Source organism: Bombus affinis, chromosome 17, assembly GCF_024516045.1.
Source record: "Bombus affinis isolate iyBomAffi1 chromosome 17, iyBomAffi1.2, whole genome shotgun sequence".
NCBI lineage: Eukaryota > Metazoa > Arthropoda > Insecta > Hymenoptera > Apidae > Bombus > Bombus affinis.
The window spans coordinates 4,781,371-4,803,384 of record NC_066360.1 but is presented as its reverse complement, the minus strand read 5'-3'; the positions used below and the strand labels follow the sequence as shown (position 1 = coordinate 4,803,384).

The following is a 22,014-nucleotide window of genomic DNA, read 5'->3' as shown; positions in this document are numbered from 1 at the left end:
ATTTCCTAGGATTTAAATTTCCCTCTCAACCGTATTTATACGCATCTTTGCCCGCGCAGCTTGCTCTGACAGCTATGCGTCATGGCGCCGGAGTAATTTTGTCGTTTGTTTCGTTTCACGCTACCTTCATGTTTTCTAATAATAAGAAGTAATATTCTCTTTCTTTCACGTGCGTGAATCATCGATCACTGTTTGTTGTGTCAATTAGTGTCTATATAAACAATTAATTGTTAAAATTTGAGAACTTCAAGAAGATCAGTGAAATGTGCCCGGTACAACCTCTGACGTCAGAGGCAGAAAATTAATGTGCTGAATGGTAAGTATTTATTTTGAAACACAACTAATTACATCGAGTGATCAACATGTGATTATAAGCAAATCTCCTCTTCACTTTTTGTTCTCCATTTTTCCAACGTACTTTATCGTAAAATATACTTGGACAATAATTTTGAAATTTCAAATTCGATTGAATCATAAACGAAATATTACAAAATTTTGAAATGATATATTCATGTGTAGATAAATAATAATCAGGTAGATTATTCCATATATAGATAACGACTACTGTATTACTTCCTTTTCTTTAATTTTCCCAACGTTGCTGGTCAACCCTCGAGACATGACGCCATTTTTAAAATCTCGAAACTTTAACCCCTTTGTTTATTTTTTTCTTCTTCTTCGCTAATAAGAAATCACAGTTTATTTATAGTCTGTGCTATGTTTTGCTCGAAATTTTCTCAACTACTTTATAATTATATATAGTTTAAAAATTAGAACTATACGACAATTCTAATGAAAATCAAAACTTGTTAAGAAATCGAAATTAATTAAAATCTATTGTTTGTTTAAATTTTATCGATGGATTAAAGAGTATTCTGTTCCATAATATTTTATTATACTATAATTATTAATTCTTCCATTCTATTTATTTCTATAATTGTATTACTTAATTAAATTAACGTGCAATGTGTTATCTATTATTTATATAAAATACGGAAGTTAACAACTATAATTTGATAAATTAATGTTTTGGAACGATTTCAAGCAATTATTATAGTATTATTTCAAATAGACTTAATTGTGTTCAAGTTTATCTGTTTAAGATAATTATATATAAAATATCCCTAACACTACAATTTATATTTAAATTATTATCTCTAAATATTTTGTTTGCATTTCTCATTATTTATAATTGCTTTTACGACTCTGCTATTATTTTGATTTTTTTCTCTGTATATCATAGGTATGCGGAATATATAACAAAACAATATGAAAGAAACATTGTAGTAATGTTTCTTTGTTATTGGAACGTTACGTGGAATTCGATTTGGATATCTTAGGATTAAAAACACGAATGAAACACAAGGTTCACTGTTTTTACATTATAACTAGAATCATGTTTAATGGATTGCGACGAACAGTAAGAGATTATTTTGGAGGTCAATCGTTCATGTATATCTTTGATACATTATGCAACGTTTTAGATTGATGCATATTGCCACGTGGTTATTCTCAGGCCGGTCATTTCGTATCATTATTTACGAGAATTTTACAAGAAATACTCCAACCGGTGCGTCGTATAATATCTAATAATTTCAACATTTTTTAAACGAATATTCTTATTATATATGCGTCGTATTGATTACTTAAAATTAAACGCATAAAGTAGGTTCAACTTTCGTAATTAATGTCGAGGAACGTCAGCCTACTGATAAAGTGCAAAGTTAACGATGCAAGTACATGTAGTTTGTCGACATGTAGTCACATCTTTGTTCCTATAAATAAATGACGAGAGTCGCGTAGTCTCGGTTTATCACTTCAGTGCATACTCTTATGCAAGCTTTACCGCGTGGAAAAATCAATAATCACCTGCGACGTCTCTACCTAAGGTGTTACGTCAGAACTTTTGGTAATTTTATTTTTGATTGTTGCACTATAAATTAACCGTAATCAGAGATCAAAAATAACATTTATTTTTACAATTTTTATAGGGGGGAGGGGGGAGACTGGCATACTGGTAACTTCTGTTGTCATAGGACACAGTGAACACTAAGTATCAAAGAAATTTTTCAAAATATTAAACGATTAAACAATATTAATTTTCAAGTATTCTACTTACGAATAACCCCTTATATATGATTCTAATATTTTTGGTTACCGATTACCATTATCTACGTGAAATATTTTTTGTTGCCGACAACCATTATGGCAGAATCATTTTTTGGTTGTCGATAACTATTATTCGTGACGGAGTTATTTTTAGTCACCAATGACCATTTTTCATGACTGAGGTTTTTTTGGTTACTCATAACAATTATAATTTTGGTTACTGATATCTATTATGTAAGAAAGCATCTTTTAATCGTTGATAACAATTATCAACGATATAATTTTTTTGCTACCGATAACCATCATAAATTTCTTTGGTGATTAATAACCGTTATTTTTGGCGGATTTCTTTTTGGCTATTGATAACCATTATCAAAGATGGAACTTTTTTTAGGTACCGATAACTATTATCGATGACGGGATTTTTCGTTACCATTACCAATTGTCGATAACCCGAATTTTGTTTTAATAGCCATTATCGATGGCAAAAAATCGTTTTGGTTGATAAGCAAAAAGATTTTTATTGTTTATCATGATTATTCGTAACCACATTGTTTTAATTGAATAAGTCTTATAGCATAACTTTTAAAACTTCTGTTTTCCCCCCTTTACCCATATTTTCAAACGATAACAATTCTCCATATTTGCGTTGTTGCTTGTTCAGTTGATACAACTTCTTGTTTTTAAATTATTCAATGGCCATTAGTGTCCTGTATATAGAATATTTTTTTAATAAGAATGCAAAACGTCCAAGTATATTTTATAACACTTCCAGGGCCTTCATAAAGCTTGCCACTATCGTGTTTAAAACATAGTATCGAGTTTCATGTCCGAAATAAATGCCAGTAGTTTATGTCACAATTTTACTAAAAATTTAACAGTCTAAAAAGTTCAGACAGTGCGTACTTTTTGTTGCTCTCAAGCTTAAGTTTATAGAAAATAATTAACATTGGGAAATATTGAAACGTTTCAAACGATACAGGTAAAGAAAAGCTGCTCGGTTCCTTATCGACAGAGTATATATTATGCAAAGTTCTCTATTACGTAATGCAATTTTTTACGATAATGTTTCGAAAGACGTTCGCTTGCTATGATTTAGAGAATTGTTTGAAGTTAGTAACCCCTCCCACCAAACCACGCCAAACATCCCAGAGGAGATAAGAGAGAAGCTTATACCAGAGGACAAACACAGAATCTTGAAATTCGATCCGATGTACAAGAGAATCGAAGTAGCTGCGGACACGCAAACGTGAAGATTATATCCAGTTACAGTTACCAACACGTATAAATAATATAGAGCAGCTTAGGCTAATTGGATAGGAAGAAATTAGCTTAACCGGTAAATGTCGGTAAATATAACATGTTTCATAGGATTATAGAAACAGCAAAATGTACGATATGCGGTAATTGCCAGCTAGAAAGCAAAGAGTACGTGTTATACAAATTTCCACAGTGCTGAACGTGCAGATTGCACATTATAACGGAATATACCGGAGTACTATTAATAACCAAAGAAGAACAAGTGAAATCAATATACGTATTACTTTACACAAATAATGCTAAAACTAAAAGTCTTCTGCTTAAGTAAACTTAAATGAGAATCTAAAATGAGGAAAATCTCTGAGGATACCTAGATAAGACTGCGATAAACGAAAGCTTGTAGAAGACTATTATTGTGTTATTAATGACTCATCAAACACGAAATGAGGATATCCAAGATTTCATTTTTGATAAAATCCTATTGATGAAAAGTCAAATTGCAATATTTCTTATTGCATTCTTACGCAACAGTATTTATATTTGTATTGTTTTCAGCGGAGGACAGAACAAACGGATTATTATTCTGTTGACTTTCAACAATGCTTATTTATAATTTATAAACAGCAACACATCGTGTAGATATGTCTCGTGTGTTCTCATTGTCACTCGTTTTTGCACTCGGAAAATTTGCAAGTAATTTTCAAGTCTTATTAAGAAGAGTCACGATTTTTACACTTTTTAAAAGAAATTACTCTTGAAATATTGACAATGGTAAGAGGAATAAATCTTCATGTGCTAACCGCAATTTATGAATGATAATTTATGGTTTAGCTTGTTCATGACAAATGACTTTGAATGTTGGAATAAGTGTTATTAGAAGGAACATTTTTGATAAGAGAATAGAAATTTTTTATTTTTACACAATTTTTATATCGCTCAATTGGTGGTTCATTTTTGACAATAAAATTTTGATCAAACATGGTTTCTTTAAAATGTCTCGTATTTAGACAAAATAATTTCTGTCTCCGTGTTTTCTAATTCTCTGCATTTTCCCAATTGCTTAAGCAATTTTCAACATTGTCGCAGACTTCAAAATTAATAAACTTGTAAGTGCACTCTTAAACTGGTTTTTCGCGACTCTATGAAATAACTTGCTGTCATAAAATTGTCCTAGTGTTTGAAAAGTGAACATTTGCAGAAGTTTCATGTTTCAATCCAGGAGGAAAGACAAGATGAGAACGCTACAGAAAGAATTGTTCTAAAATACTATATGCACCACTGGTGTTGTATTCACAAAAAATGTTGTGTCTAGCACCAATATAGAAATATCTTAAAATAAACTTTCAAAACTTGACATGAAAAAGAGAAAATGCACAATGGGGTGCACAAATTGCTGTTAATTGTTGTTAACCAAATAATAGATCCTCCATTTCTCTCAAATGAAATACTAATGCTTCCTCCTCCTCCAGTGAAAATACACTTTGGGAAGGTTCTAAACTAGTCCTCAACAACTGTCGAGGACTTTCTCGACAGGGACCCACCTTCCTGTCCAATGCAGTTTTCAGGACATTAAAAGCTGCAACTGCTTTACGACAGCCCATTGCTTCCGTGCAGTTACTTCAACAGCCATCCGCGTTTATTCTCCAATCCAACATTGTCGCTCTGTCCTCCATTCGTAGGTCCATTTTATCTAAAAGTTAGCGTCCACCGAAATGTCCCATCTTGCCCCAAATGTTACATCGGGACTAATTAAGAGATTGGCCAGATGATAATATTCCAGATATAATACGATCGAGAATAATCACTCGCCTAATGACGTTCAAAAGATGACGATCGTTGAGGTTAGGTTGGAGTTAGGTTGAGGTTAGGTTGTCTCCATGGCGGGCAGTAGTGGGGTCGTGCCCAGGAGTGGGATTGCAGTGATAGCCTGGTCAATATGACTCGACTCGTAACTTTTTTGTCGGACACTACTCTGTTGTCTTCGCAGCAGCAGAGTGTCCATGAGGATTTCTCTACGTTAAAAAAAAGAAAAGAAAAAAATGGTTGGGGTTAGGAAACAGAAAAGTCGTCACTAAACGCGTACGAACGCAACTATTGGTACCGTGTCAAAATTCACCTTGCATTCGTTCGCCAACTCTCGTCGTTTCCTTGGTAATTCCACGTCTACTTCATCTTGCACTAACACATCGTTAGCTTGCACGGAATAATAAGGAGCGAGTCTTGCAGATGACCATCGAAGGGTCAGCGTCATTTCGTCTTTTGCACCTCGTTCTTTCCTTCGACACGTGTTTTGCATGTTCGATTTTTTTCCAAACCAACGTCAGGAGCAATATCACGAGGTCTCTCGATCATCGTTTGTTTTTGGGTCACCAATGACCATAAGATTTCAAAATGGTTTGCATCTCTACCTCCTTTGCCATTTTTTTTTCATTTGAATCAAGTAACGTGGTCACGATTAGAATGACTTGTTGAATCTCCTCCTTTTTCTTTTTCTAGTATCCTAGAGTCTTCACAGTCTGTTCAAAACTCATTCACGACACAGACATTCGGTAAGTGTACAGCTATCCCTTTGGATGGCGTCCGTACGAAATTATATTTCATTCGTGTCAATGCGTAACTGTTTCTCACCTACAATTTGTTGTCGATGTAACTGGTCGATGTAGAAAGTCACCAAGATGTTCTCTCCGGATTTTGCGAGGCTGATTGCGTAAGTGTAGATCTCTGACTACTAAGATGGGATGGTCCTTTAGTCTTGAACTGTACTGGCTGCACAGCCACGCTACCTGCAAACTGTAACACAGTTTGTCTACAGATTTTCACGAATTCCATCGTTTCTCTTGGCTTGGTCCTGGCTGAAGAGCTTCAAACTTTGCTGTGTAGGCTTTTCGCTTCCGTGCTCTATGATTGACTGCCAGGATTGGTTTCATAATGCGCTTATGTACAAGTAACTATGCCTCTATGCTGAACTTAGAACGTCCACCAGTTAACTAGAACATTGCTTTCCTCCTGAATCGAATTTGCTGGGTCTCTTTGTCGTTTGCTGGTTCCATGTTACCTTGCGGTCAAGATGTGACCCAAAATAGTCAACCAGTTGATTTTGGGATATAAGTGCAACATGGTTATGGTAAATTCAAGGTAAACGTGACCTGCCCATTTGTTAGTATTTACTTCTGTTCTCCACTGACTTAGTTTGTGTTGCTACAATGATGTCGATGCAACCTTAGGATATTTATCGGTGGCTAGAATTGCTGTATCATCTGTGGATGTTCATCAAGTAGTTGCAGTAGTTGGTCAGCATGTCGGCTGTGCATCAGGTGTACAGCGTAGACCCCGAAGACAATTGCACTTGCTGAATTATGCGATATTTGTTTTTCTATCCACGTTGGATTATTGTCAGTAGCAGCAGTAATAGTTCTTGGAATGTTATTTCCGTTGATGACATTCTCCGCCTTTTTGCTTCGTTTGCTTCGCAATGAAATATTACCAATCTTACGAATAAACTGTTGAACTCTTACAACATTTATGTAACCGTTTGCGTGTGCAAAATTTATATTCGCGTACGTTTTTTTCTTCTCAGAACTTGTTATCGACGATAGCTGATATCAAGATTTGAATATTTCCATCATAAAGTTCACTAACGTTCGATACTCGCGCGTTGCGGCAAGTTTCTTCTTTAATTGTTTATTGTTATCGTTCAGTAATATAGCAGATAGCTAGTGGCAATTGACAGGGAAAAAGTTAATGGATAATATTATCACTCAATCAATCAATATTTTCTATATAAAATACAATATATATATGTGTATGTAACATAATGTAAACATAAAATATACATCTATATATATACTATATTTTATATAAATTATATATATTATATATATATTAATAATAATAATAATTTTACTCCCACATTTCAAATTTAATTATTTCTATAGAAACAAATATTTACAATGTATGTGCGTATATACATATATAAATATTTGATAGGAAACTAATTAAACATGGAATGTTAAAGCATATATTTGTTTTCTTTATTTCTATGACAAGCATTGCTCGTGAACTTTAAACGATCGTTACCATTGCAAACAACGAGGAATAAAAAGTGATTGAAAAACTAGTTATAATGAAGATTATTAAATTGTGTACAGCATCGTACACATTATACCTTATTCTGAAGTCCAACCTTTTGTTACGACGATATCGAAGGAAATATTGTGACATTCTCAATATTTTGTAAGATTTCGTAGAAAGGGAAAAAATGAAGCTTAGGTCAATAAGAAAAAAACGTATATTTCTTAGCCGAAAGTGTTTACAACTTCCAGCGAACCCTCGGACAGTCACACGATAATCAAATTGCACTCTACAGTTCCTATTTATCTCACGAAACTTTTCTCGCTATGTTACGTAATCCAGCAATTGGAATATCGACAAGTGTTCACAACGCTGTCCAATTAGCAATGTACGCTAATTGCGCATGTAGGATGTACATATCTCACAAGGCTTATTAAACGGAAGAAAAAAAGAGCATTTACAATGCAAATGTGAAATAGAATAAATTGTCGTAATTACGACATTGATTTCATTTTAGCGAATGTAACATAATAACCCCAACTTTAATAAAAATTCACTTCAAAATGCAGATCTGTTTCCACTGTCTTTTTTACCAATGGCGATAACAAACTTAAAAGGACACTTGCTTATCGACGCACAGTCGCGAACTTCTTTCGAAACATGATCGTAAAATGATACAGTCCGGCGTTGAACGTTAACAGCGAGCACAGATGCGAAATTCAAATTAATGTACAGACTTTGTAACGTTCAGAATAGAAGCGAGAATTGTACGAGGCAGCAAGACGTAGCTAAGATAGACGTTTCGAAAGGAATAAGAAAGTAGAAAGAGAGAAGGTCCTGGAGGAAAATTGCATTAATTAATAAATACAGCTAACGAATCAGCCATTGCTCCCGATCCTCCCTGGGTTCCTGGCCGATCCTGGCGGAGGAAGAGAGAAGCATTTCGAACAATACGCTCCTGGAACCGGAAGAATCTTCCGACCAGGAGCTACAGGATCCCCAAGAGGATGACCCTTACGAATACGACGAAGACATCAGACCGTCGAACGAGGATTTGTTGGAAAACGAAGGTTTCCTGGATGGAAACTGTCCCAGCTCCTCTAGGATACCCGCGCCTTGCTGGGGATGTTCCGATTGCACCGGATTGCATACACCGATTTTCCTGTTGGCTTCCTCGCCGACGGAGCCATCTTGCACCTGCGTTTCCTGTCAGTAATTCTCAAATTGCCGGGATCAGTTGAAATGGCTTGAGCTTCTTTTTCCTTTTCAGTTCTTGCATTACACTTCCCTTCGAGTTTCGCAAATCCTCGCCTGTAACGTAAGTAGCTGATACACTGTTCAAAATACGAAATTAATCAGTGTGTGATGCGCCGGTGCTTTGATACAGAATTCGCACGAATGGAACACGTGGAATCAGATTTTACAGATTTTACAAATTTGTTCGTTCTCGGCTCAGTTCTCGAAAAATTCGAGTTCGAAAATTTATCGAGTTAGCTATTGGGTTAGCAACTAAGTGATTGCGGATGTTGCCATTAGGTGGCATTGACAAAATCCGCAATCACTTAGTTGCCAACCCAATAGTTAAAACGTGGCTTATTGCGGGTTAGACGACCACTAAACAATCGACAGCTGGTTCTACGTGTGAAGATTAGTCCAAAACGTAGAATAAAATTCTTCTATTTGAGGCTTCGTTCTCAAGAAAATAAGGTTTGAACGTGTTTAATTTACAGTAACAGGTCCGGTCGGGTGACCGGTTTCAAAATGTATTGAGGTTAGGTTGGGTAACTTAGTTACCAACCCAATAATTTAAAATTGTACACTCGTCGTTATTTCTTTTGTTCCTTCAACTTTACGTGAATTCTTATATTAACAAAAATCAAGGAACTAATTAATCAGATGATAGTCGGTTTGATTAATCTTTTAATTTAATTTTTTCTCGGGAACAGAGAGGGATATTTTGTTCTAAATTATTTTCGCGCATAGAATGACGTAGAATATCAATTATTTAGTCCCATCTAGTCCGGAATTGGTCAAATTTAATTTATTTCCAAACTCGTTTTTCTCGAAAACTAAACCGGAAATGAACAAATCTTATTGTATATTTTCTTCGTAGAGGATTGTCGTAGTTGAACCCTCGGTGTCACATTGGCTCATGAAACGCGCTTGTCACATTAGGTCAGTCAGACCCGGATCAATCTTCGAGCAGCTGCTGTTCGAAGAATAGTAGTGATATTGAATCGAACAAATTTGGAAATATAGTTTGAATATTCTAGAATATGTGTTTAAATAACAAAAGAAGGTTAACGAAGTGACATCATTTTCGAGAAAAATATCTTTAACATTAAGTTTAGAAAAAAAAAAAAAAACTTTTGTGATGAAATATCGTACCTTTTCTATCTTTCCTTATGCTAAAGGCGTGGGAAGAAATATTTTTCTAGTGCACGTTTTAAAAATGACATTTACATTATCTGACACGTTGAGGACGAGCTGTTTGTAAATAGAAAGAATCTGCTGCAATTATATAAAAAAGTCATTTCATTCCTGCACAAAACATACCAAAATTTTATATTTTAATTATACGTACGCAGATTTAGGTATTAAGAAGATATAACAGCCATGTCACTTAATTCCTTCTGCAGTTCATGCACGAGAATTTCTATGGAAAATTTGCACAGAAATAAAATCTGTTCGATTGCAGCAAAAAATATGCTTTTATCACACTTGGGTCAGCCTATCCCATTACAAACTTTAGAGAATCGCCAGACACAAACTAATGGGATTCTTTGCAACATGATCATCAGATGTTATAAAAGAACACTACAAATTAGTAATAGATAATACATTTAATAATACACATAAGCTACGCTTTGAAGATATCTTTGTCCAAAGTAAAACTGTAGGTCACTATGACCCATGACGACAACCGAGGGTTAGGAAACTTTGGTATAGCAAAAACTGCAGTATCCAAAGACCTGCTGTCTCAACGTATTATTATCCAAACGTTCCATACGCGTTGTTCGAACTGCAACGAATCAGGAAGCTACTTACTGTACTCGTAACGCGACAATATTCGTCAGAAGTAAAATACGCTGACACTCGAAACTCGTATTATCCGCGCGTGTTTGAGATTCTTGCTACAGGAAAAAATTTCTTGGCCGTAACAGGGCCGTAACAGAAATGTCGTAATATATAAATTATCTTATCAATGCGCCACAGTTTCCTGTTATAGTATAAAACTGTGCACACTTAGGATATAAAGCGGCTGGATCATAAGGTTTTTCCGTTATTTTGAACAGTATATTAGAAACGCTGAATGAGAAATTGACGGTGAATGCGCAGCATCCGGTTGGTCGAAGACCGAGATGACGAGAAGGCGCGTCACCACGGCCTCTCCTCTCGAACGTTCGTGACTCATTCGCGTGCCACGGTCACATTTCACATTTCCTATTTGTTTCTTTGCCCTTTGCTCATGACCTTGTGTACTTATACCCCAGGATGAAAGGGGTGAAAGAGCAATCTCACTGTAGCAGGACTCGCGGTACCAAAGCATTCAAAAGCTTCTAATTTTACACTTCCTTCGAGACCTTGGGCTTAGTATAGTGTCCGGACCGTAAAGTTATCGGTCCGAACGTGTCTCTTTACGAGGGTACTTTGTGCCGCTAAAGCCGAAAACGAGGGTCGTTTTTCATCGTCTTAACAAGTTGTCTTTATCGTTAGAGCCACCGACAGTTAACACTTGGCCAACCGAATAAGGAGATCTCCCCTCTTTGAAAAACACCGCTGCGTGACTGAACGAGGAGATCTCCCTTTTTCACTTTAGCAACAGGTTTTCTTTTTCTTTTTTTTTTTTTTGTTGTTATTATCAGTTATTGTTTACCTGGAATTGTTGCCAATTAATTGCGCCACCTTTTCTACTTTTATAAAGTACAGTTCAATTGGACGTTTCGTATGAACAATATATGAAATCGTTAAATAAAATCATTACCGCAAAATATAATTGATCACTTAAATAATTTTTAGACTTCTTTGTTTTTTAAGTAAATGAATATTAGTCCTGGATACTTGGAAAAATGCGCGATGGAAGCATATAGCTCGCTGTGGCGCCATTGGCTAAGTCGTCTTTATCGTTAGAGCCATCTACAATTTTAAGACGTTAAGAAGTTATTTCTACCAAAACCAAACAACTGGTCTTTAAAAAATACGTAATAGTAGAATATTTTTAGATTTAGTGATTTTTCACTTTCTTACAGAAGGAGTTCCACTTTATGTAGTATACTCTTTGGTATTTATTATTAATCCATCTAGGACTATAATCCCTAAACGAGGGTTGCCACGTTTATAAAATTGTAGAACTAGTCATTTTCGCTGGTATTGGTATAAGTAACATTTTGAATATATAAAAAAAGATCATTATATTATTCCTTTAGTTATGACTAAAAAAGTCGTTACATCGTTGCAGGGGGGAGGGATGTAACGTAAAGTAGGAATTTTAAAATAGAATTGTAGAAGTAGCCATTTCGACTGGTGTGGTAGGTTCCAATGTTGTGAACGTTTCACCGACAGAGGTCTCAACTTTAGAAATCCACATAGGACCACGATCATTAGGCTGAGAAATTTTATGGAAATTCATACTTTTGAGTATATAATTAAAAGAATAAAACTTGGGAAATTGATTAATCAGACGATATAAGAATGTACGTAAAGTTGGGTGAACAAAAGAAATAACAGTGCACAATTTTAGATTTCTGTTAATTACGCACACTGTAAGGGACTTTTAAAACTAAATTCTGCAGTTAAGAGAAAATTTTAAGGAAGCTCTCGCCAAAATCCGCCAGAATTTGACGCATCAACAGATTTGACCGAAATTTTGTACACTTTATTTGCATAAAAACGACCCTCATCTTCAGCTTCAACGACTTCACGCTGAATATTTTGCAGTTCGGACACCACACTAAAGCCGAGATCTTTTCTTTGGAAAATATTACTCTTTGAGAATTTTTGTATTTCATATTCTCTGTGTCTTTTGTCTTATTTCGCGTTATTTATTTATTGTATTTTATTTATTTAATATTATTTATTGTACGTGCACATGTTCGTGTATCTTTTGAATTCTAAGTTCTTCATGTACGTATATATAAAGGGATATTTGTGATATGAACGAGACCAATGGTTTCTCAGGAAGAGATAAGTAGAATTAGTAAAAGAAATTTTGTTTACGTACAAAGCTTCTTCCCTCTTCAAGAAGAATAACTTAGAAATTTGATTCAATAAATGCGCATTTACCTCGATTCGACTTATCTATCTACAAACATATACATAGGTTTCTATTCATACTTGCAAGACAAAGCACACTTGCGTATCATCTATCTCATCATTGTACAACTATCAGATGTCCAGAGGATCTTTAGTTTGCACTTTCACACTAAATAGTTTATACATTGATAAATAAAAAAAGTACTACGCTTGAAATTTCATAACATTTATAATCGTCAACAACTGCAATATCACATAAACAATTTTTGGCAATCTTTTATCAACAAAATTCTGGTGAAATAAAAGATTTGATATTTGCGGATTTGTTCTACAATTTTCTATATTATCTGATTAGAGGTTTAGAGGATTAGAGGAGGAAGAGATTTTGCTTCGTAATCACCTTATTAAAAGACTTTACACAATCATTTTGTAAACTGAAACTACAACTAAACCGAGCGATAATTCAAACGACTTCTTCCCAACATGGTGGGAAGATCCTTGGATAGAACAAACCAAGTGTTTTAAAAGATGTGTTGGTCACGCGAGACTTGCTCGCCAATTCCTCCTAAAAAGAACACCTCACTGCAACACGTACCAATGCTCTCTGACCCTTGGCGCTTATTGACTTTTTTTTTTAAGAAACTGATATCTCACGAAATCAGATGAAACTTCGCAAATCGTCAAACGATTCCTTCCATAATACAAAGAAAGTTGAGACCTTCTCAAACTTATCTACGATTTCATCTAAGCGTAAGCTAAACAAGAGGACACGTCGCTAATGATTGAGATGTCGATGCGACGATAATCGTTTAAATAAATAAAATAAAAAGAAACGTATAAGATTTTACACAATTGGTAACCATTCAGTTCCAAATGCCGTGACACGTACTTTATCTTACGCATGTTCTAACTTTACACGGTTAGAAATGTTGAACCGCACATGAATAATCAATGAATGAATATGTAAGCACGTATGGTTGGGACATGTGTTCTGTACGACTTCACCTTGTATTTTTAATTGAACGGTCGAGTCATACAGTAAAGTCGTAGAGTCCATAAATACCAATAGAAGACTAGTTAGTTCGCAATCATACTGATGGCGTTCAGGTAGACGTACCGGATCAAATTTCATACTCGATAGCCTTTGCTATTCGTTTGAAAGCGAAAGCTTTGTATGAGGAAGATACATGTATTCTGTTGTCGTTTGTATCACAAATTTTATCACGTTTTGTATGTATTTATATTTAGTTATACGTTATATTATATACACATATGTACTGGATGTTATTTTTAACGATCTGCACGAGTTTTTAATCCTTTACCATGTTTTATTTTTATTCTGATATTGTAATTATTTTATTGTGATAAAGAATAATCAGTAAAAAATTTGTGTTCGTGCGGGAACACAAAGTGGTAGCTAAGAAATTTGTACAATATTAGAAGAAAACATTGAAAATGAATTTAACTGAATAAAATGTAATTGCTATGTCAGTTTCTTTCTTAGTAACGAATATGCTACTATGAAGTAAAATGCCAGAGGATCGAAGAAAGTGTAAAAAGCTCATAGATCACAACATATTTCGTGTACTCTGTGAACGTTTGTAAGAATCACAGTGCTGCCTTATTTTGTACTTTCTGTGGTTTTATAGTACGTATAATTTACAAACTTTAGTTGTTTCCTTCATAAACGATATATTCTGTAAATGAGAATACGATATTTTATATATACCATAGTCTGTCTTAATTCTCTCTACAATATTATAAAAAAAAAGATAAATATTCACGAAAAGGGCTCCCCAATTCCGATGATTTTTTAGTTTGATTTGTCAAAATCGTCACTCTAAGTAGCGTTGTGAAGGTTTTAGTTAAGGTCGCTGTATATTAAAAGCTATTATCAGAAAATGTTTATAAATTATGTTGTATTTTGATGTAGTAGCATCAGTAAGTAAAAGCTTGTACCTGCACTTTGAGAAAAATTCTAAAGGAAGGAAGACAAAATTCTGATGGACTTAAAAATAGATTTGAGTTAGATCAGATTAGAAACCCATCAGAATTTTTGTTCCACTCCTTTAGAATTCTATAGGCTTCTATTGTATAGACTGGTTTGGTGGGTTAGAGCCTTAGGTCCATGATAACCTATTTCTCCATCCTAACATACCTATACCTCATTTCAGGTCAATTGGCCACTGCTTTTCCAGTCAAAAGTAACAGTTATCCTTAGAATTTTTCTGAAAAAGTCATTGACAGAGGAGTAATTTTCGTTTAAACAGAAAACCAAATGGAAAATCAATGAATTTTTAAAAAAATTTCTAGAGAAATAGAAGGAAGTGATTGAAAAGAAAAAATAATTTTTAAATATTCTGGTTACGAACAACCGTTATAAACCGACCAAATGCTTTCGATTACCGATAACCTAACCCTGACTTGGTAGCTCGATACCAGAAGTCCATACGCGGACTTGTTATTGTTCTATAATTAAGTATTTTATCTTCCAGCGATAATCTCGACTTTCTGCCAAGTATCCAGTACGTATTTTTGCATCTTAAGATCTACTTGCTTTCCTTTCACTATTATATGTTGCTTCCAATTGAATTTATTGTCCAAGTGAAGATCTAAATATTGTACTGATGATAGTTCCGGTATTTTTATGCTATTAACAAAGAGTGGCCATTGCCCTTTCCTTGAGGAGAAACTGTTAGGGTTTAACCTAACCTCATTGATTTCAATTTTCCACTTGGTGATCCAGTTTTCGAGTAAATCTAGGTGGCGCTCAAGGTAGAAAGTTCATCACAAACAAGTTTGAGTGAGGTTTGGGTTATCTAAAAAAAAGGTCTCGGTTATTTACATTTCATTAAACGTATATGGTGTCCGGAAAGTTATTGTACTTTTATGCAAACTTTTTTTGATAATTGACTAAGATCTTCACCATACTACTAAGGTTGATCGATGATCTTGATAACATATTAAAAAATTATGTAAATCGGAGGTGACTCTGTTTCTGTGAATATTTACCGAAAAAATATATTATAATTTCGTTTGAAAAATTTAATATACATCGGATTATATTTTGGAGAATATTATTGTCGATGCGCTTTTTATTATTTTGTGCTGTATAGTCAGTGCGATAAATTGGTTTAACAACTGTTTTGTTACATTATTACAAATGGCTAGGAACGTGTAGAACATTAAAACATCTAATATTTGTATTATCTTAGAAGCATAACATATGTATGTATATTACAATTTGTTTAACTATTCATTCGAATGTAAATCCTTCTAATTATTCAATGTTTTATTTTCAATTACGAGAAACATTTGTTAAAGGAATATTAGAATTAAATTTGAATTTAATCGAATATGCTAGTTACTTATCGTGTATTATTTATCGATTTCATATTATTTGAAAGTTTAAAAAGCAAGCTTTTGTTTTATTCTTATCTTTCTTTTCGTTGGCGAATCAAATTTATGTCAGTATTAATTATGCAATTTCTGTTTATTGTAAGATCTTTGTGTCTATTTGCGTTTTGAAATTTTAGTACCGAAACAGTAACGTTTCCTAGTTATGAGTATCATAATCTTAATTGTAATTATTGTATTATAAATATTCATCAGTCCATACGACTTTTCAGTTTCATTATTCTATTCGCAAATCTTTAAATCACAGGCAGTGCTGATTAACACGAATTTATTGCACGCTGTTTGATTGAAGCACTTTATATATATGAAGCTATATATATATATATATATATATATATATATATATATATATATATATATATATAGCAAGGATTGTTGGTTTTTTCTTATAATTAATCGTTTAATTTTTATAATAAGCCGAGCACTTTAAAACACTTCAAAAAGTTGAACATTTGTTTCTGGCTTTTACAAAATACACTTACATAAATCTAACAGAAGTATGTTATTTTCTTGCTAAATACAGTATAACTGTAAGAATAGTTCAAAACCTCTATTTAATTCTTAGCTCAAATTTTGTTCTGTATGCATAAGATGTATTACTAATTCGTTAATATCTTTAATGCGATAAACAATTTACTTATCTCTCAGAGGCTCTGGAAATTATTACTAAACAACTATCCTATTATCGTTATTATTATATTTTAATTTTCGCCCCAAGGACCTTGAAGAAGAAGCTTATTTTGTCTTGCTTAGAAAACTAAAATTAAACTACACTAAACAGGGAACTGAACCAAGCTTAAAACTACTACCTATAATACAAATAATATTTTATACTAGTATACAATCTTAATATAGTTATTATTTATTAGCAACGTTTACATATAATCTACAGATCAGATATATTTACATTAAATAGGAATTTAATATATAACAGTTCTTGTGCATTAAAAATAAAGGGTCGACAAGGAGAAGGGGGAATGTCAAGTTTTAGCATTTCTCAGAAAGCGAAGATTTATTTTTTAATATACGTATAATGTTATAACTTCATATATTTGCTCATATACATGTGTATGGTATATTCATTTCTCCACCCATACATTATAATTTCTGGATAATAATCTATGTTACTTTTACATCATAAATGTAAAACCTATATCTACAACTAATCTGTAGTGGTAATCAATTCTCTTGCTAATTGTTCAAATATTCTACTATACACTACACATCTTATATATATATACTACATATTCAACTCTCTCACCAATCTTCCTTGTAATACATCATTCATATCCTCCTTTCATTCGTCATTTCCCATCATGTCCCGCATCCAAATCTCTGCCTCCTTGCCCCGCTTCCCTGCATTCCGTTGCATAGTTACATGTGACGAAAACTCTCTTCTTCCAGCTCCCACAACCTATGCTTTAGGTTCTCTTCCTCAGCATACCGTCTTGTCCCCCCAACGTTTTCGCACCTAAGATCGGGGCTACACGAGTGTTAGATCGACCCTGCGTTGTAGAACCGCACGCACACACGCGTGAGCCTTGTAGAACATTTAGCGTGCATGTATGTAGCTACGCAACACAGCACCGGCTCAACGCTCGTGTAGCCCTGGCCTCTAAGTCTTTGTCCACTGCCCCTACGACTCCATTTTTCATTCAGTATTTTTCGACCTCCACTTTTTTCTTTCTTAACCGGTATTCACTGTAGTATGTCGACTCTGCTTCAATCTTCTCGAATAACACGCTCTATCCTCTTGCATAATTCATCTTTTATTTCCCAGCTCTTTGTACTCCTGCTCAGGCGATGGCAGCTTGCCCATCTCCCCATCCCCTACTTCGTTGAGGGCTCCAAGCAGTTGCTTGTCCCATTCCGAGGGTCAACCATTCCGAATATTTTTTTTTCTTTGTTGAGCAGATCTTGAGGCAGATGCAGGGCATCTGCCTTCCTCGATCCTTTCAATTGCCAGGATGTATATTCTGGTACTTTTTCTGGCTAACATTCCCAGTTTCGTTCTGCCCGATTCCAATCCCCGGTAATTATGCAGAGAAGGGAGCCTCAACTTTGATTTTGTTGAATTTCGAATATTTTGTAGAGGAGACCGTCCTAAGCAAAGTAACCAGGAAAAATTCCTCGCTTATACACTTAATCCCTCTACTACTACTGCCACTGTCACATAGCAATATGATCTTCTTTGTTAATGTAACTTCTCGACCAATACGCGAGTTTTTACCTTTATGGTTGTATCGAAAGTGGCGGTTGACGACCTCTGCTCGTGCGAGGAACCCCTCCGGAAACCCTGGTCCTGAGCAGCGTTACCAGATCAAGGGAATTAAGGGAAAAAGTCCCTCAGGTAGTGGGGGAAGTAGTATAGTCGGTGAACTAGTGACGTCGTGACTCATGCCGTAGATAAATGGAAGAGTGGGGGACAATATTGGTACACGCGACGCTGAGAAACGTGAGATGAAATTCATGTCATGTGACACAAGCGACGTAGCTGTAGAATGGCAGTAGGGATAACGTGATATCATGTTATCGCCGAATTAAGGGAATCGTGTGGCATCCTTAGTCTTGAGTAACATGCACTTTGTCCGAGGCATAAGACCGTGTAATATATAAGGTGTTCTGACGAAGCACCTCCATCCTGTCGGTGTTTTGTGACGGTCAGTTGATAGTTCCTCTGATTGTAGCTAGAGACATCTTTGTCAGAAAGGTATGTACGTTTGCGTTAACGAGATTATAGTAATAATACAACTTTTAAAGTTGGTATTAGCATATATATATGCCCTTTCTGCTTTGATGCAATCTAGTCAGAGAACTATTAGAAAATAATCACAAACCACCAGAAAGAATACTTCATATATTACAACGTGCGTGCAACGATCGTGGTTTAAATGTTAGGTTAGGTCAGATTCTGTGATACGTCTGAGTGCTTCGGCCCCAGCCGCCAATGGAATCTAATTTAACCTAACCTAGCCTAACTATATACCTTACCACTATTAGGATCGCAACCCTATGCGAATGCATACGGCTATAATTTAATTTTTAGTCATTTATATTGGAGTCAACGTAACTTAACAAGTGCCATTTTCTTTTTGCCGTAACTTTTGAACCACGATCATCGCATGTCTCGACAAAGTATAATACACATTACTCAGGACCTTCTACAATATATTCGGAAAAATTTTAATATATAATATAACGACAAATTGTAATTGAGGCTCCCTTTTCTGCATAATTACGCGATCGCAAAATATAGTCAGGGGTGTCTCTATGTAGGTCCATCGCCATTCTGATGTGCCTGCTTTCTACATTCTTTCTATCTTTTCCCATATTTCCGTCAGCCCTTATATTCTCACACATCAAAATCACTATATCTTTTTATTTTTCATTTTATTCTACATCTTTTGCAACTTTTACTTGTAACTTTGAGTAATATGTAACACGTTAAACTATAAGAAATGAAAAGTATTCATTTCTGGCTGTACAGATGAATTTCTTGAAACTACTATAAAACTGGGAAAATTTTAATTCACAATGCGACACAAATAAAGTGCACACATAGCAACAAAAAATGTTAAACCCAAAATTCGTTAGATTTGACATTCCTCCTTTCTTCCATTGACCCTTCAGTTGTAAATTATATTTTGTCAATAAATACGAAGAGTATGTAACAATTATATATAATAATAAATAACCACTGTGAAATTTATTTACACCTCCCCTGGAAATCATTTAATCCACCGTTGATATTTTTTGTTGTCGTTTGTTGTACTGTTTCTTGTATCGTATAATACGTCGTCATATACATTGTAATATTATACGAGTATATCTGTACTTACAACACGCAATATAGGGAGTAGAGTAATACAATATTCTCTTACACATGTTACATCTCGTTAACTGTATCATTTTATCACTACATATTGGTGACGTGACAGTTTAGCGTTCGTAAACTGTTTATTACCAGTTACATAAATAATATGATGCGTCACTTTCTAAAAACAACAGCTTACCTATTATTTGATACTCTCTGTGTAATGCATATTATAGAAAGAAACGAAAGAAGATTCGCGATGAAATTTTCGGATAGAAAAACATAGAGAATGAAATGGTGTTAAAATGAGACACCCTATATATCGGTTCTTATGTTGGTGATTATATTTTGTAACTTGAAAAAGAAATTCATTGACGGCCTTAATTATCTGTTCACTGTATAGCTTAAACTTTGAAACAGTATATTATTTCAAACTTGATACGAATGTTTCCGACTAATTAATGCAACTGAATGAAATTTGCTATTCGAAAGTAAAATAAGAGTAGAATGAAAAGCATAATTCTTCTGTTAACTGATTCATAGAAAAAATTCAAGTGTAATTCGGTAATTTTTTATTCATTTGCTTTCTCCTTGCGTTCATAAAAGCTCTATAAAACCAATTACGAACACATTCTTCGTAGATGTCTAAAAAGAAAAATTATTTATTTAGAAAAAAAATATATATATATTTTTAATGACAAATTGGCTCTAAAATCAATATTTCCATTATTTTATAATTACTCATATTCTTGTAAATATATTCGCGTTGAAAATGACGTGAGTTCGCGCTCGCCATCCATAGGCAGATGCGCTAGTTACAATAAATAGTAACTAGAAGATAGTTCTAGATACAATCGATAGATTTAATCGATAGATTTAAGATGTTCTTTTGTTTTTATCCCTAGTTCATGTAAGAAAGTGCAACAAAGGTTTTTCAGCTCAGAACGGTGTGATAGATTTATCCAAAGAATAAAATAATAACTATTACGATGCTACCTCTAAATACAGAAATAACAACAATTCGCTGCTATGTAACTACATTAAATTTTATAATATCGTGTTTGTGTTCTCATTTCTCAAGTGATGAAAGCAACTTACTACAGAGAAGACAATGCATCATTGCAACTCCTCTCCTCGCGATATCGCGCTATCGTTGTTATTGTGAACCCATTTCTTTAAAAGTTTTCTTAAATCGATCCAATCCATTTGTTTTCGATAAGATCATGCTCTCTTATCACACAATACCAGGTGCTAAATTGGTGCGAATAGGAATAGCACTCGTGATCAGACATCGTAAATGTTATAAGACAAATTTGAAAAGTTGTGGTGTAAAAGTTAATATCTTTAATGAAATAATTGTGGTTACGAATAATCATTATAAACGGAAAATTTTTGTCTTGATTGTCGGTAATCATTATCAATGGCGGAAATGTAATTGTGGTTACGAGTATATCAATATAAATGACTGGAAATGTTCTTGATTACCAATGATCATTATCGATAACCATTATCGAAATATACAAAAATAATTTCTGGTTACATTCAACTACCGTCAATTATTATCAGCATTACTGATATTAATTTTACATATTCATTGATAACATAAGTGAATGAATTATGGAACTTGCACATGTGTTATTAATTCGAAAAGTGATATGAAAAATATGCAACAAAAAATAGATATTTATTACACATATTATTATATACACTTGTATGTAACAGATATTTATATGTATATTAGATATTTATAATAGCGATAATAAAATATATTAGTAGTAGTAGTAAAATATATTAGTAGTATCAATATACTAATCGTCATTAATATTAATTTTATTATTAATATTAATTAATATTATAACAACAGACAGTAGTCGAATATGAGCAGAACAATGTTTGTCATCAACATTGGTTGGCGATAGTCAAAAATATTTTTTATGTTTATGTATGGTTACTGATAATAGTTACTGATAGAAAAAAATTTTTTTTAATCACTTCACTTTTTGAGAAATTTCTTTGACATTTATTGATAACTAGTTTCCATTTAAATAAACATTAATTTTTATTACGTACTTTACCGATGTCGAGTGTAC

The 22,014-nt window shown here is 34.0% G+C and overlaps 1 protein-coding gene and 2 long non-coding RNA genes across 10 annotated transcripts in view; 2 read left to right on the top strand and 1 right to left on the bottom strand.

Annotated features, from left to right (window-relative positions):
* LOC126926123 (trafficking kinesin-binding protein milt) overlaps nt 1-22,014 on the top strand; it is a 96,855-nt gene that overhangs the window by 65,270 nt on the left and 9,571 nt on the right. Inside the window, exon 1 of one of the 8 annotated variants that reach the window (XM_050742236.1) lies at nt 96-316. The exons of 5 other annotated variants lie outside the window; for them this stretch is intronic. The gene's annotated coding sequence lies outside the window, so the exon portion shown is untranslated. Of the gene's footprint in view, nt 1-95; nt 317-8,323; nt 8,649-18,676; nt 18,821-22,014 lie in introns of those variants that run through there. 2 more of the 8 variants (XM_050742238.1, XM_050742237.1) reach the window with 2 other exon arrangements.
* Nucleotides 1,143-3,037, top strand: LOC126926142 (uncharacterized). The gene is made up of 2 exons (XR_007714314.1): nt 1,143-1,909; nt 1,992-3,037. It is a non-coding gene; the product is annotated as an uncharacterized LOC126926142 (long non-coding RNA).
* On the bottom strand, nt 17,104-18,485 carry LOC126926133 (uncharacterized). Its single transcript, XR_007714306.1, has 2 exons — nt 18,341-18,485; nt 17,104-18,213 (listed from the first exon to the last, which is right to left on the bottom strand). It is a non-coding gene; the product is annotated as an uncharacterized LOC126926133 (long non-coding RNA).